General features: G+C 38.7%; 1 non-coding gene across 1 annotated transcript; it reads right to left on the bottom strand.

Annotated features, from left to right (window-relative positions):
• Positions 1–10,667: 10,667 nt before the first annotated feature.
• Positions 10,668–10,771, bottom strand: LOC112799398 (small nucleolar RNA R71). The gene has a single exon (XR_003200979.1). It is a non-coding gene; the product is annotated as a small nucleolar RNA R71 (small nucleolar RNA).
• Positions 10,772–15,773: the final 5,002 nt, after the last annotated feature.

Here is a 15,773-nt window from a genome sequence, read left to right as displayed (position 1 = left end):
ACTTGGTGGACGAAATTGTGATCATATTCATTGTAATTGGATTTTAGAAATTGGCACGAGTGGACACAACTTCGTTCAACTAACCAGCAAGTGTACTGGGTCGTCCAAGTAATAAACCTTACGTGAGTAAGAGTCGATCCCACAGAGATTGTTGGTATGAAGCAAGCTATGGTCACCTTGTAAATCTCAGTTAGGCAGAAAAAAGAGGAATTGTGATTATAAATAATAAAAAGGAATAATAAAAGGGATAGAACACTTATGCAGATTCATTGGTGGAAATTTCAGATAAGGGGATGGAGATGCTGCATGGCTCAAGGACGCCTGCCCTCCTACTGCTTCTACTTAATCCTTCTTACTCCTTTCCATGGCAAGCTTTGTATAGGGGTTCACCATCAACTGTGGCTACTTTCTTCCTCTCGGGGAAATATCCTATGCGGCTGTCACTCGCACAGCTAACCAGTCTGGAGGCATCACCCATGGCTGATAGTTACATCCCATCCTCACAGTGAAAACTAATGCTCATGCACTCTGTCACAGTACGGCTAATCACCGGTTGGTTCCCGCTCTTACTGGAATAGAATCCCTCTTTTGCGTCTGTCACTAACGCCCAGCAGGTTATAGGTTTGAAGCACGTCACAGTCATTCATTACCGGAATCCTACTCGGAATACCACAGACAAGGTTAGACTTTCCGGATTCCCAGGATCCTACTCGGAATACCACAGACAAGGTTAGACTTTCCGGATCCTCATAAATGCCGCCATCTATCTAGCTTATACCACGAAGATTCTGTTGGGGAATCTAAGAGATACGCATTCAAGCTCTGTTTCATGTAGAACAGGAGTGGTTGTCAATCACGCGCGTTCATGAGTGAGAATGATAATGAGGGTAATCTGACTCATAACATTCATCATGTTCTTAGGTACGAATGAATATCTTGGAATAAAACTAAGATAGCATTTGAATAAAAGAAGATAGAATTTCATTAATACTTGAGATACAGCAGAGCTCCACACCCTTAATCTATGGTGTGCAGAAACTCCACCGTTGAAAATACATAAGCAGAAGGTCCAGGCATGGCCGAATGGCCAGCCCCCTTTAACGTGATCACAGGATTCAAAATTACAATCCAGGATGTCTAATACAATAGATAAATGTCCTATATATACTAGACTAGCTACTAGGGTTTACATGAGTAAGTAATTGATGCATAAATTCACTTCCGGGGCCCACTTGGTGTATGCTTGGGCTGAGCTTGATTAATCCACGAGCTAAGGCATTTCTTGGCGTCAAACTCCAGGTTATGACGTGTTTTGGGCGTTCAACTCCGGATAATGACGTTTTTCTGGCGTTTAACTCCAGACAGCAGCGTGTACTTGGCGTTCAACGCCAAGTTACGTCGTCATTCTTCGAATAAAGTATGGACTATTATATATTGCTGGAAAGCCCTGGATGTCTACTTTCTAACGCCGTTAAGAGTGCGCCAATTGGAGTTCTGTAGCTCCAGAAAATCCATTTCGAGTGCAGGGAGGTCAGATTCCAACAGCATCATCAGTCCTTTTGTCAGCCTTCTTCAGAGTTTTGCTCAAATCCCTCAATTTCAGTCAGAATTTACCTGAAATCACAGAAAAACACACAAACTCATAGTAAAGTCCAGAAATGTGAATTTAACATAAAAACTAATGAAAACATCCCTAAAAGTAGCTTAAACTTACTAAAAACTATATAAAAACAATGCCAAAAAGCGTATAAATTATCCGCTCATCACGTCCCCTTTTCTTCATAACATTAGAGGCCACGTTAACTAAGTTAACGTGGCAACTAACGTGGCCACTTATGAGCTTGGTCCAACGTTAGTCATAATGTTAAGTGTCACTAACTTTGGCTCCATTTCCTTTCTTCAAAGTTAATGCTACTAACTTTTCTCACTAACTTTGGGGCTTTCCTTCCTTCCACGTTAGTGCCCACGTTAGTGTAACTAATGTAGCCACTAATGTGGCTTCTTCTCTTCTTCTTTTGGCCTGAAATCAATCAAACAAAGTGCATCAAAGTCTTGCTCTTAATCATGGGATTATGCATCAACCAATTTATCATATAATTCATGCAAAATTCTCATGAAATCATGTATATTGCATAATGTATGCTTGAATCAAGATGTAAGTGAATATCTATCCAAAACTAGCTTATTTCCTAAGAAAATGCATGAAACTACCTTAAAAATAGTAAAGAAAAGGTCAGTGAAACTGGCCAAAATGCCCTGGCATCACAACCTTGAATTGAATGGAAAGAAAATGGAAGGAACAAAAGTAGATCTACAACAAAACATAAGAACAATATAAAAGTGATTACCACAAAGGAATAGAAGAAGATGAATCAAAACCTAGATCCAGAAATTCTAATCCAAACCTAATCCTAATCCTAATTCTAGAGAGAAGTGAGAGCTTCTCTCTCTAGAAACTACTCTAAACTAATCCTAATGAGTGTGAATGAACTAATCTCCTTGCTCTTCAATCCTTGGCTTTAAATAGCAGTTTAGGCGCAAAAGTTGCTTGGAATTGGGCCCCACAACCCTTGAGAATTCGTTGGTCACCATTTCATTAAAAAATCATAAACCAGCACCGACGCGTACGCGCACAGCATGCGTACGCGTCCATGGGGTGATTCGCAAGGTGCGCGTAAGCGCCAGGTGCGTGCGCGCATCCATGGGCGAGTTCAACTTCTTTGACTTTTCATGATTTCTCCACCTTGCATGCTTTCCCTCTTCACTCCTTTGATCCATTCCTAGCCCTTTTCAATCTGAAATCACTAACAAACATATCAAGGCATCTAATGGAATCAAGGAGAATTAGATTTAGCTATTTTAAGTCCTAAAAAGCATGTTTTCACATCTAAGCACAAATAAGGAGAAAATCACAAAACTATGCTAATTCAATGGATAAATGTGGGTAAAAGGTGATAAAATCTCTTAAAATCAATACAAGATAAACCGTCAAAACGGGGTTTATCAACCTCCCCACACTTAAACCAAGCATGTCCTCATGCTTAAACCAAGAATGAAGTAAAGGGTATGGCATTTATTCAATGGAACTAACTAAATGCAATCTACCTATATGCAACTATCTAAATGAATGCAATTGCTTGGTCAAAATAAACCAATTCCCAAGAAGCATATATGCACAAGGGCTAAGGATTAGCAAGTCTAATCCACAATTGAATTGAGTTATTAAATATTTTTACAAACTTGCATGAGAAGAGATGATCATAGGAGGAAACATGTAATTGAGCATCAAACCCTCACCGGATGTGTTTGCACTCTATTCACTCAAGTGTTTAGGGTTGATTCACTCAATTCTCTCCTAATCATGCTTTCCAAGATTTGTTTTTTTCTTCTAACAATCAACAAATATTTCATGCATGCATACAAGTATCATGAGGACTTTTCTTTAGATTGTAATGGGGCTAGGGTCAAGGTAGGATGCATATATGGTTAAGTGAGCTTGAATTTTGAATCTTTGATAAGCTTAAACTTCCCACCTTACCTATGCATCCTATACAATTAAATTCTAACCTAGCTACCCATTTTTTCACTTTTTTTAACATACTCATGCAATTTCTTTTCATTTCACAACACATATGCATTGATTTTATTGGACTTTGATTTGGGCATTTTGTCCCCTTTTTATTACTTTTTCTTTTTTTTTCTATCTTTCTTTTTCTATTTTTTTTCCATATTATTTTTCTCTTTTTTTTTCTTTTCTTTTCTTTTTCTCATTTCCCTTTTTTTCTATATACAAGAACATCAATGCATAAGGTTTTACATTTGATCAATATATGAGTATGTACCCAATTTCCAATATTTTCAATAACAATACAAAACTACCTTTTTATTCCCCCAATGTCCCAAGATTCCCACACTTGAATAGTACTCACACACACTAGCCTAAGCCAATCAAAGATCTAAATTAAGGACATTTATTGTTTTTGGCTCTAAGGCTTGTAATGTGCTAAAATTAAGAACAAGTGGGTTAATCGTAGGCTCAAATTTGGCTAACAATGGAAGATAAAAGGGTAAGCCTATTTGGTAAGTGAGCTAATGAAGTGATGGCCTCAATCATATAAATGCATGAATACACAAAATAATGGACATAAAGAATCAAACAAATCAAATATTACAATCATAGAAAGAGAATAATGCACACAAGAATGGAAAATAAGTGGTTATAAGACGTAACCACACCATTAGGCTCAAAACTCACTTGCTTGTGTTCTTAGCTCAAAAATATGATCCACAAGATATATAATTCATGCAAGTTCTATGAAAAGTTTTCACTTAAATCAATTAGTGCCCTACAGATAGAAATCCTTGAAAAATTTTATTATTTTGACTAAGCTTATTTTGTCTATATATGCAAAATTAAGAAAATGCAAGTAAAAATCCTAAAATGCAAGTAAAAATCCTAAAAACCTAAAATGAAATGCAAAAGTGTCCCACACTTAAAAGTTTGCACCGTCCTCGGTGCACTCAAAGATGAGCAAGGGGGTACGGCGAATCTCTGGATTGCTGTGTGTTCTTAGTCTTGCTTCTGTTATTGCTTGTGGTGCATCATTTGTGAAAAACAAAAATATAACACCATAAGATGGGAAAACAAAAGCATGGAAGCATACCTTGTTGGAATGAGGTAAATCACTAGAATTGAGTGAGTGAATTAGTGTGACATTAGTGACAAATAAGTGTGTGAATTCTAAATTACGCGGTTTAGAACACACATTAGCATAAAAGTTATGTCACAAAAGAAGCATGCACTTCACTTATCCTAGTGTGCTTGAGATGCTTTAAGTGAACTTGTAAGGTAAAACAAGCATTAAAGAAGCATGAAAGCATTCAAGCTAAAGTATATGGATGCATATGATCATGAACACAATGCATTAAGGTAAATGCACAACATCCATCAAGAAGTTGCCTAATCGAGGAAAAGGATTACCAAGTAGAAAAATATAACTTCAATCATAGAATCCACCAAAGGTTATAAACATAACGATGTTAAGAAAACATCCCTTTTCAATACTCAACAGCAATTAGTGGTAAACAAGAATAACAATCCAACACTTACAATGAAAAAGAGACAATGAAATGAAAACTAACTAAAACTAACTAACTAACTGATTAACTAACTAACTAATTAACTAACTAACTAACTAATTAACTAATTAACTAACAACTAACTAAAATAAATGGTTATCGATGGTGTTTGGAAGTGTTGGATGAGGGGTAGGAGGAGGGAAGAAGAAAGGAGAAGGAAATAAATGGAAAGAGGACGAGAAAAGAAATGGATTGAAGAAAGGGCATCCACTCGTGCGCACGCATGGCGCGCGCGCGGGGGTGGTGCAACAGAGAGGGAGGCGCGGATGCGTACAGTGCGCTAACGCGTAGATGGGGGTATGGGCATAAGCGCGGACGCGTACAGTGCGTGTCTGCGTGGGTGGCTAGCCAGGCCAGCGGCTCAATGTTGGCCCAGAGTTAGCACAACTCTCTGGTAAAAGTACAAGAGTGCAAGTGGCATAATCGACGCGCGCGCGGCATGTGCGCTTGCGCGTGCATTGCGAATTCAGCATGATAGGCACGTACGTGCCAGGTGCGCGTACGCGCGGATGATGTTGGGCCTGGGGCTCAACGTTCGCCCAGTGAAGGCCTAACCCTCGGGTTTGTTGGCTGGGAGTGGAACTTCTGCATCTACGCGCGCGCTCCATGTACGTGTGCGCGTAAGTGGTCAAAATTGCTTAAAGTGCGCGTACGCGCCATGTACGCGTGCGCGTGAATGGTGCTCTGTTTTTCAAAATTTTCCTATGTTTTTGCACCAATCTAAGCATTCTAAACCTCTAAACAGCTACCAAAATACCATAAAACCTTATTTAACATACTAAACTACCAATTAAACTCAACTATCTAAACACAAACATGAATTTAAACTAGTTACCAATATGTACAAAAGAGAAAGAAATGAAAAGAATTTACCATGGTGGGTTGTCTCCCACCTAGCACTTTTATTTATTGTCCTTAAGTTGGGACTTATGCGGAGCTCCTTATCAAGGTGGCTTGTGCTTGTACTCATCTTGGAACTTCCACCAATGCTTGGTTCTCCATTGTGCCCCAAGATTCTTCATGGATTGAGCCAAGTGTTGATGGAGTTCTTCACAAGCTTGGGGCTCCCAAAGTTGATCCTCTTCTTGTAATCCGGGATCCCACACTTTATTTTCACACCCGTCTTGAGGTTGATCATCATTATTAGTCCATCCGGGTGGTGAACAAGATGAATTCTCTATAAAGTGCCCAACAATCCTCCTAGACCCATCTATTTGGGCACTATTCCCACCTTTGTATCCAACTCTTGAAGTATCAACCAAAATGAGCCTTGATTTACAACGCCAACCACGAAACATCTTTCGCTTACGCTTCATCCCACAAAGCATCCTAAGTTGACCATCTGTTTCAAGCAAGCCATACTCGAGTGGGATAATGAAGCTAATAGAAATGAATTTTACCCACTTAAGTGAAGGGTTAGATGACAACCTAGGCAAAGATGCTCCCAACGATCTTGACAAAGCATAGCCAACCCTCGTTCTTCTATTTCTAAGGACTTTCACCTCTTCACAAGATCTCTTAATCTCAATCCTTTGTTCAACAATTTTATCTAAACCTTTTCCTTTACTCAAATCATAATAGGGAGGGTGATAAAAGTTTACCTCCTCAACGCTTTCAAATCCAACTGGAGAAGGTTCTCCATGCTCAAAGGATTCTTCACCACTAAGACTTGATGCTTGATCTTCATCACCAAGGGAACTCAATTCTTTCTCTATCCCATCCAAGTCTTCATATGGAATATGCCTTGGAAGGTGTGCACTTTCCTCCCTAGCATCAATTTCAATCATCTTGGAGGGGTTTTCTTCAACTCTATGTTCACATGGAGGCTCTGCATCTCCTAAGTCTTCTACCACTTCTTCCTTGTCTTCAACAATTAAAGCTTCCTTTAATTGTTCCAATACAAAGCAACTTCCTTCATTTCCCACTGGAGTTTCCAATATCTCCTTCATGCTATATTCTTCATTCGATTCTCCACATGTAGCCATGGGAGTTCCTTGACTGTTCAAGCATTGGGATGCTAATTGGTTTGTTACCGCATCCAAGGCGGCCATGAAATTTTGCACATCCCTTTTCATCTCTTCTTTCCCTTGAACAAGAACACCAAGGGTTTCATCCATTAGAGGTTGGGGTGGGTGGAAGGGTTCATCATTTTGGGGAAAGGGTTCATAATAGGAAGGTGGTTCTTCTTGGTAGAGTTGTGGTGGTTCAATGTTTTCCACTCTTTCCACTTGTTGCACAACACACTCCATGGTTGCTTGAAATTGATCCAATGCTTTCTTGAGACGATCCCTTGACTCTTGTTCCTCTTGGATAATATGATTAGGATCATGTGGCTCTTGGATCAATGGATATGAGTATTCTTCTATGGGAGGTTGTGGTGGAAAGTAGTATTCATCTTGTGGTTGAAAACTTTCATTTATTGGAGGTGGTTCATCTTGGTAATAATATGGAGGGGGTGGCTCTTGAAAATATTGATGTTGAGGTGGTTCCATATATGGCTCATATGGCTCAAAAGTTGGTTGGTGTGATGGATATGGATTAGGGTCATATGAAGGTGGTTGGTAAGAAGGGACTTGTGAGTATGGTTGAGAATTATGTTGAGGGTATGGATCATAGGCATATGGTGGTGGTTCTTGAAAGTCACAAGGTGATTCACCATAGCCATTGGATTGATATGCATCATAGAATTGCTCTTCTTCATAGTGCATTGGTGGGGGTTGTTGCCAAGAGGATTGATCATATGCATATGGCTCCTCCCACCTTGGTTATCCCATCCTTGATACATATTCTCATTATAGTTCTCATCACCTACAACATAATTGTAACTACACTCATAGCCAAAGTGAGAATTCATGATAGTAAGAGGGCAAAAACAAAAAAATAGTAACAAATAAAGAGAACAAACTAAAAACTAACAAAGAAGTAAAAAGTAAACATATTCACAATATTCACATATACACAATAACCAATAACATAACACCATTGCAATTCCCCGGCAACGGCACCATTTTGATGATTGGATTTTTGACGGTTTAGAATTTCACTAATGAAATCTCGTTGTAAAGTATAGTTTCTAAACCAAACAATAATCCTTTCATACAAAAAGTTGTTTGTCACTAGTACAAACCCCTAAAATTTATAAATCAAAGTATTGGAACCTCGGGTCATTCTCCCTAGGAATTGTATGAAGTGTTTTGTTATTGGTTGTGAGTTATTTTTTGGGTTTTAATAAGAAACATGAAAGATAAATGGCAAGAAAGTAAACTAAGGTCTAAAAAGGTCTTGGCAAGGGTTGGTGGTCAAGGATCTCTATCCTAATCACTAACCACAATATGAGAATTGGCAATGATTAATCTCATTAAATCATCCTCTAACTAGTAGTAAAGGAAAGTCGAATGAGCTATATCAATCCTAGTCCATAAGTCATAACTCTCCACTAATTCAATTAGTGAGAACTAGAGTCAATGGATCCCAATCATCAATTACTTGGACGTTAGTAACTCAAGAGTTCCTAAGTTACCTTCCCAAGCCAAGAACATAAAACTCTATTCTAAAATCCAACTAAGCATTTCATCAAACACTTGGAAGGCATAAAAGGAAAGGATAGTAAATTGACAACAAGAATAGAATCTAACAATAATTATTGAAAGGAATTAACAACAACAATTAAAAGAAACACATTTATTATGAATTACCTAGAATTGAATGGAAAGAAAATGGAAGGAATAAAAGTAGATCTACAACAAAACACAAGAACAACATAAAAGAGATTACCACAAAAGAATAGAAGAAGAATAAATGTAACTACAAGGAATTGAAAAGATAGAAGTAGAAGAAGATGAATCAAAACCTAGATCTAGAAATTCTAATCCAAACCTAATCCTAATCCTAATTCTAGAGAGAAGTGAGAGCTTCTCTCTCTAGAAAATACTCTAAACTAATCCTAATGAGTGTGAATGAACTAATCTCCTTGCTCTTCAATCCTTGGCTTTAAATAGCAGTTTAGGCGCCAAAGTTGCTTGGAATTGGGCCCCACAACCCTTGAGAATTCGTTGGTCACGTTTTCATTAAAAAATCATAAACCAGCACCGACGCATACGCGCACAGCACGCGTACGCGTCCATGGGGTGATTCGCAAGGTGCGCGCAAGCGCCAGGTACGCGCGCGCGTCCATGGGCGAGTTCAACTTCTTTGACTTTTCATGATTTCTCCACTTTGCATGCTTTCCCTCTTCACACCTTTCATCCATTCCTAGCCCTTTTCAATCTAAAATCCCTAACTAACATATCAAGGCATCTAATGGAATCAAGGAGAATTAGATTTAGCTATTTTAAGTCCTAAAAAGCATGTTTTCACATCTAAGCACAAATAAGGAGACAATCCCAAAACTATGCTAATTCAATGGATAAATTTGAGTAAAAGGTGATAAAATCTCTTAAAATCAATACAAGATAAACCGTCAAAACGGGGTTTATCACAAATCTCAACTACATTCTATTTAGCTCAACTAGCACACTCTTCCAACTAAAGTTGCTTGACCAATCAATCCATGTGGGATTCAATCTCACTCTATTGAGTTTTTACTTGACGACAATTCGGTATACTTGCCGAAGGGAAATTTGTTGAGAGATAAGTTTTCGTGCATCAAGTTTATGGCACCGTTGCTGGGGATTGATTTTATATCAACAATGATTAAGTTGGATGTCCACTAGATTGAGCATTTTTCTTTTGTTTGTTTATTTTATCTAGTCATTTACCTTCAGTTATTTAGTTTCTTCCTCACCCCCTCACCCCTCGATGTTTTCTTTTTTCTTTGTTATTATCTACAATTCTGCTCACTAATCTACTAACGGTTTGATAATTTGCACCACTCACACTAACAGCCACTCTAACAAGAATAATCTCTTCATTTTATTTCTTGTTGCGTGCTCTGTTTGTTGTATGATAAGAAGAAGAAGCGGAGCTTCAACTTCCTTTGATTCCGAACCTGAGAGGACCCTCCGTAGATTGAGGAGGGAAGCAAGAGGGAAAAAAGTTGTTGGTGCTGAGGAAGAGGAAGAGTACTTTGAAATAAACATAGAGGAGAACTTGGAAAACAACCATGAAGAAGAAACTCACAACCATGCCAGAGAAGGCCCTGTGAATCATGCTGGGCAAGAAAGGAGAGTTCTAGGCTCTTACATCAATCCAAACCCAGGAAATTGTGGAAGTAGCATCTAAAAGCCCACCATACATGCCAACAACTTTGAATTGAAACCCCAGCTCATCACCCTTGTTCATAACAATTGCTCATTTGGAGGAAGTGCCCAAGAAGACCCCAATCAACATCTAACCACCTTCCTAAGAATATGTGACACCGTGAAGTCTAATGGTGTTCATCTGGATGTCTATAAATTGCTTTTGTTCCCTTTCTCACTCAGGGACAAAGCATCTAAGTGGCTGGAGTCCTTCCCGAAGGAGAGCTTAACAAATTGGGAGGACGTGGTAAACAAGTTTTTGGCAAGATTCTACCCCCTCAAAGAATTAATAGGCTGAGAGTTGAGGTGCAAAATTTTAGGCAACAAGGTGATGAGACTCTCTATGAGGCATGGGAGAGGTTTAAGGACTTAACAAGAAGATGCCCACCAGACATGTTCAATGAATGGTTTCAACTACATATCTTCTATGAAGGTCTTTCTTATGAGTCAAAGATGGTCGTAGACTATTCATCAAGGGGCTCTCTAAACAAGAAGAAAACCATTGAAGAAGCCATAGATGTCATTGAGACAGTAGCTGAGAATGACTACTTCTATGCTTTTGAAAGAAGTAACACTCGAGGAGTAATGGAGCTGAACCACATGGATGCATTGCTGGCTCAAAATAAGATGATCACCAAGCAGCTAGCAGATCTCACCAAGAAGGAGGAAGAAAACTAAGTCACAGCAATCATCACTTCATCACCAATTCAAGAAGGAGTGAATATAGGAGAAGAAGGTGACTGGGAACAAGCCAACTATGTTGGAAACTCACCCAGATAGACTCCTGATCCATACTCCAAAACTTATAATTCTGGTTGGAGAAATCACCCTAACTTTAGGTGGGTATATCAGCAAGACCAAGGCCAAGACTAGAGACGCCACAACCACAATCCCAACAACAATGTAACTCACCAACATACCTCACAGAGATCTTATCAACACCCACCTAATCACCCTTCTCAACCACCTAATCTCAACCCACCATCACCAGCCGAAGATAGACTTTCTAGAATTGAGACTCTACTTAAAGACATATGTAAAGAAGTCCAAGACAACAGAGTGTTCAAGTATGAAGTGTGAGCCAACATTAAAAACCAGGGAAACACCATGAAGAGGCTGGAGTCCCAAGTGGGGTATTGATGAGCGGATAATTTATACACTTTTTGGCATTGTTTTTAAGTAGTTTTAGTAGGATCTAGCTACTTTTAGGGATGTTTTCATTAGTTTTATGCTAAATTCATATTTCTAAACTTTACTATGAGTTTGTATGTTTTTCTATGATTTCAGGTAATTTCTGGCTGAAATTGAGGGACCTAAGCAAAACTCTAATAAAAGGCCGACAAAGGACTGCTGATGTTGTTGGATTCTGACATCCCTACACCCGAAATGGATTTTCTGGAGCTACAGAACTCCAAATGGCGCGCTCTCAACGGCGTTGGAAATTAGACATTCAGAGCTTTCCAGCAATATATAATAGTTCATTCTTTATTCGTGATTAGATGACGTAAACTGGCGCTCAACGCCAGTTCCATGCTGAATTCTGGAGTCAAACGCCAGAAACACGTCACGAACCATAGTTGAACGCCAAAAACACGTTACAACTTGGCGTTCAACTCCAAAAGAAGCCTCAGCTTGTGTAAAGCTCAAGCTCAGCCCAAGCACACATCAAGTGGGCCCCGGAAGTGGATTTCTGCATCAATTACTTACTTCTATAAACCCTAGTAGTTAGTCTAGTATAAATAGGACGCTTTACTATTGTATTAGATATCTTTGGTCTCGGTTTTATTCCATTATTCATCTTAGGAGACTGTTGATCATGTTTTGGAGGGCTGGCCATTCGGCCATTCCTGAACCTTCATCACTTATGAATTTTCAACGGTGGAGTTTCTACACACCATAGATTAAGGGTGTGGAGCTCTACTGTACCTCAAGTTTTAATGCAAGTACTACTATTTTCTATTCACTTCCGCTTGTTCTTATTCTAGGATATTTGTTGCACTTCAACACGATGAATGTGATGATCCGTGACACTCATCATCATTCTCACCTATGAACGCGTGACTGACAACCACTTCCGTTCTACCTTAGACCGGGTGCATATCTCTTGGATTCCTTAATCAGAATCTTCGTGGTATAAGCTAGAATTGATGGCGGCATTCATGAGAATCCGAAAAGTCTAAACCTTGTATGTGGTATTCCGAGTAGGATTTGGGGATTGAATAACTGTGACGAGCTTCAAACTCGCGATTGTTGGGCGTGATGACAAACGCAAAAGAATCAAGGGATTCTATTCCGACATAATGGAGAACCGACAGATGATTAGCCGTGCTGTGACAGAGCATTCGGACCTTTTTCACTGAGAGGATCGGATGTAGCCATTGACAACGGTGATGCCCTACATACAGCTTGCCAAGAAAGGAGTGACAAAGATTGGATAAAAGCAGTAGGAAAGCAGAGATTCATGAGGAACACAGCACCTCCATACTCTTATCTGAAATTTCCACCATTGAATTACATGAGTAACTCTATCCTTATTTTCTGCTTTATTATTTATTATTCAAAATCTCCATAACCATTTATTATCCGTCTGACTGAGATTTACAAGATGACCATAGCTTGCTTCATACCAACAATTTCCGTGGGATCAACCCTTACTCATGTAAGGTATTACTTGGATGACCCAGTGCACTTGCTGGTTAGTTATGCGGAGTTGTGACTAAGTATGATTCACGTTTGAGAGTGCTACCTGATGGTGTTTTTGTGTAAAAATGAATTTCCAAACACATAGATCTAACCGGCAAGTATACCGGGTCGCATCAAGTAGTAAAACTCACCTAGAGTGAGGTCAATCCCACGAGGATTGATGGATCAAGCAACTTTAGTGGGTGATTAGTTTAGTCAAGCTAATATTGAGTGAATTGTGTGAAGTTGATCAACAGAAAGTAAAATTGCAGTGAATTAAAGGTGCAGAAGAATTAAATTGCTGAAACTTAAAGAGCAAGAAAGTAAAAGAGCTGAAACTTAAATTGCAAGAAATGTAAATTGCATGAAAAGTAAAGGGGCTGGGGTGTTGGAAATTAAATAGAGCAATAGATCAGAACTCAAACTCTTGTAGCAAGCTTAAATTACAGGAAAGTAAATTGGGAGCAATGTAAACAGAAAAGCAAAATTGCAGTGAATCGAAACTTAGAGCAATTGTAGAGGAATTAGAATTGTGCAGGAAATGTAAATGAGATTTGCAGCAAGCTTAATTTAAACTGAATTGAGGAACCAAACAGAAAGTAAAATACAGCTCAATTGCAATAGCTAAAGGAAAGTTGAAGATCTCAAGGGTTGGATAAGACTGGAGAATAAGTCTAGATCTCACTCCCTTCCTTGATCTAACAGAAAACAAGTTTGCAGAAGAAAGAAGAATGAAAGTAGCAAATGAAAACTCAAATTCAATCCTCAATTTCTTAGAATTATGCAGAAAGTAAATAAAGAGAATTCTCAAAGTGAGAATGAAACATAATTCCTCCAATCTCACTCCAAATTCAAGACAGAAAGAAGAAAAAAACTAAGAGAGAGAGCTCTCTACTACTACTCCTAATGCTCCCTAGTGGAGCTAGCCTCCCCTCTTTTCTTAGTGAGACGGAATTGATGCCTTTATATAGGCTTTACAAAGTGAAAATGAAAATGAAATTAAAACAAATTACAATTAAAATGAAAATCCTAATCTAATTGATCCATGTGCCTTTGAGTGATGATGTGGGCTTTGCTTGCTTTGGATTTGAGGAGAAATGGGTTTGGTTGGCCTTGATTCAATTTGGAGAGGGATTAAATTTAAATGGAATTTTAGTTGAATTTTGGCCCATGTTGCTCCCAGGAGGCTGCTCTGCTCTTGTGGAGAGCAGAGTAGTAAAGCTTTGTGTGGGTATCCAATTTGCGTGCCAAGGCTTGAAGAGGTACTAGGGGATTGCCCTGCCCTTGTGGAGAGCGGGGCATTGGAGCTTCCAAGGGGACGTACCCGATTCAAGCCTTAGTGAAAGCAGTCCACACCAATTTTCTTGCATTTTCTTTGGGTGAGAGCACGACAATGCTCTCCAAGAGAGGACTCTGCTCTCCTTTAGAGCGCTACTTCCTTGGTTTCCTTGTGTCTCCCTCTTCGAGCCTTGGTGGAAGCACTTTGGTTTATTTTCGCTTATTTTTTACCCTTAAAGATTTCTTTCACTCATGCCTCAATTTTATGCCAAATATGGATTGCTATATATCGTTGAAAAGCTCTGGACATCAGCTTTCTAACGCAACTAAAAGCACATCAATCGGACATCTGTAGCTCAAGTTATAGCCCTTTGAAGGAGGCATGGTCATGTTGTGAGCGCCCCAAATTTAACTTAGCGAAATTTGCTTCCAACCTCACTTTTTGCATCACGATAATGCTCTGCCCTTGCCAAGAGCGGAGCAGTGTGTGTGCTGGTTGCTTTCTTCTTTGATTTGATCATGGGCCACGCTTTTAAAAGCGTGGCTTAAGGCTCCAAAGTGTGCTTCAACTTCAAAGTGTTCCCCAAAGCTCTTTTTTTCTCCTTTTTAGCTTATTTTGTGCTTCTTTACTTCTTTTTCTTCTTATTTCCTACAAGATTTATAAAATTAAAAAATCAAGAAAATATATCATTTAAGCATAAAAGTATTCAATATTTAAGCACAAATCATCAATTTCTTGTATGAAAAAGCATAGAAAAACATGACATGGTGACATGTCATCACAACACCAAACTTAAACCTTGCTTGTCCCCAAGCAAGAAAAGAATCATGCATTAAAGATTGACAATCCAAGGTGAGAAGAATAGCAAATTAATGTTCATGGTAGGCTAGTTTCTATGCATGCTACAATCACAATAGAAATGTAAATGATTGATGCTTCTATCTAGCTCATTTTATGAAATCTTTTCCTTATATTTCTTCCTTGAAACAAGCTTTTGATTTTTTTTATTAGCTTCTCCTTTTGGGTGCTTTGCCCCATGAGTTGATAACAAAGCTACGACTTCTAAATGCTTTATTTTCAAGTATTACCACTTGATACATAAGCACCACAAGCATTTAATTAGAGGACTTCATTAAGCTCATTTTTCTTTTCTTTTCTTGACTCTCTAATCATTGATGCTTAGAGCCTTGAGCTTTGAGGGGGTGCTTTTGCACTTGAGCCTAGCCTTGACTTCTAAGTGTTTTGTTTTCAAGCATTTGGCTTGATATATAAACACCACAAGCACTTAGCAAATAAATTGCCATTGGTACTCAGAGCCTTCAGCTTTCTCATTCTTTCCCTTTTTCTTTTCTTGCTTTAATTGTATTTGCTTCTTCAAGGTTTTCATGATTTCAAAAGATTTCATAAAATGTCCTAGATAAAAACTTCAATTAAAT

The sequence above is a fragment of the Arachis hypogaea genome, chromosome 4 (assembly GCF_003086295.3).
Source record: "Arachis hypogaea cultivar Tifrunner chromosome 4, arahy.Tifrunner.gnm2.J5K5, whole genome shotgun sequence".
NCBI lineage: Eukaryota > Viridiplantae > Streptophyta > Magnoliopsida > Fabales > Fabaceae > Arachis > Arachis hypogaea.
The sequence above is the reverse complement of the archived record's forward strand: the minus strand, read 5'-3'. Positions and strand labels throughout refer to the sequence as shown.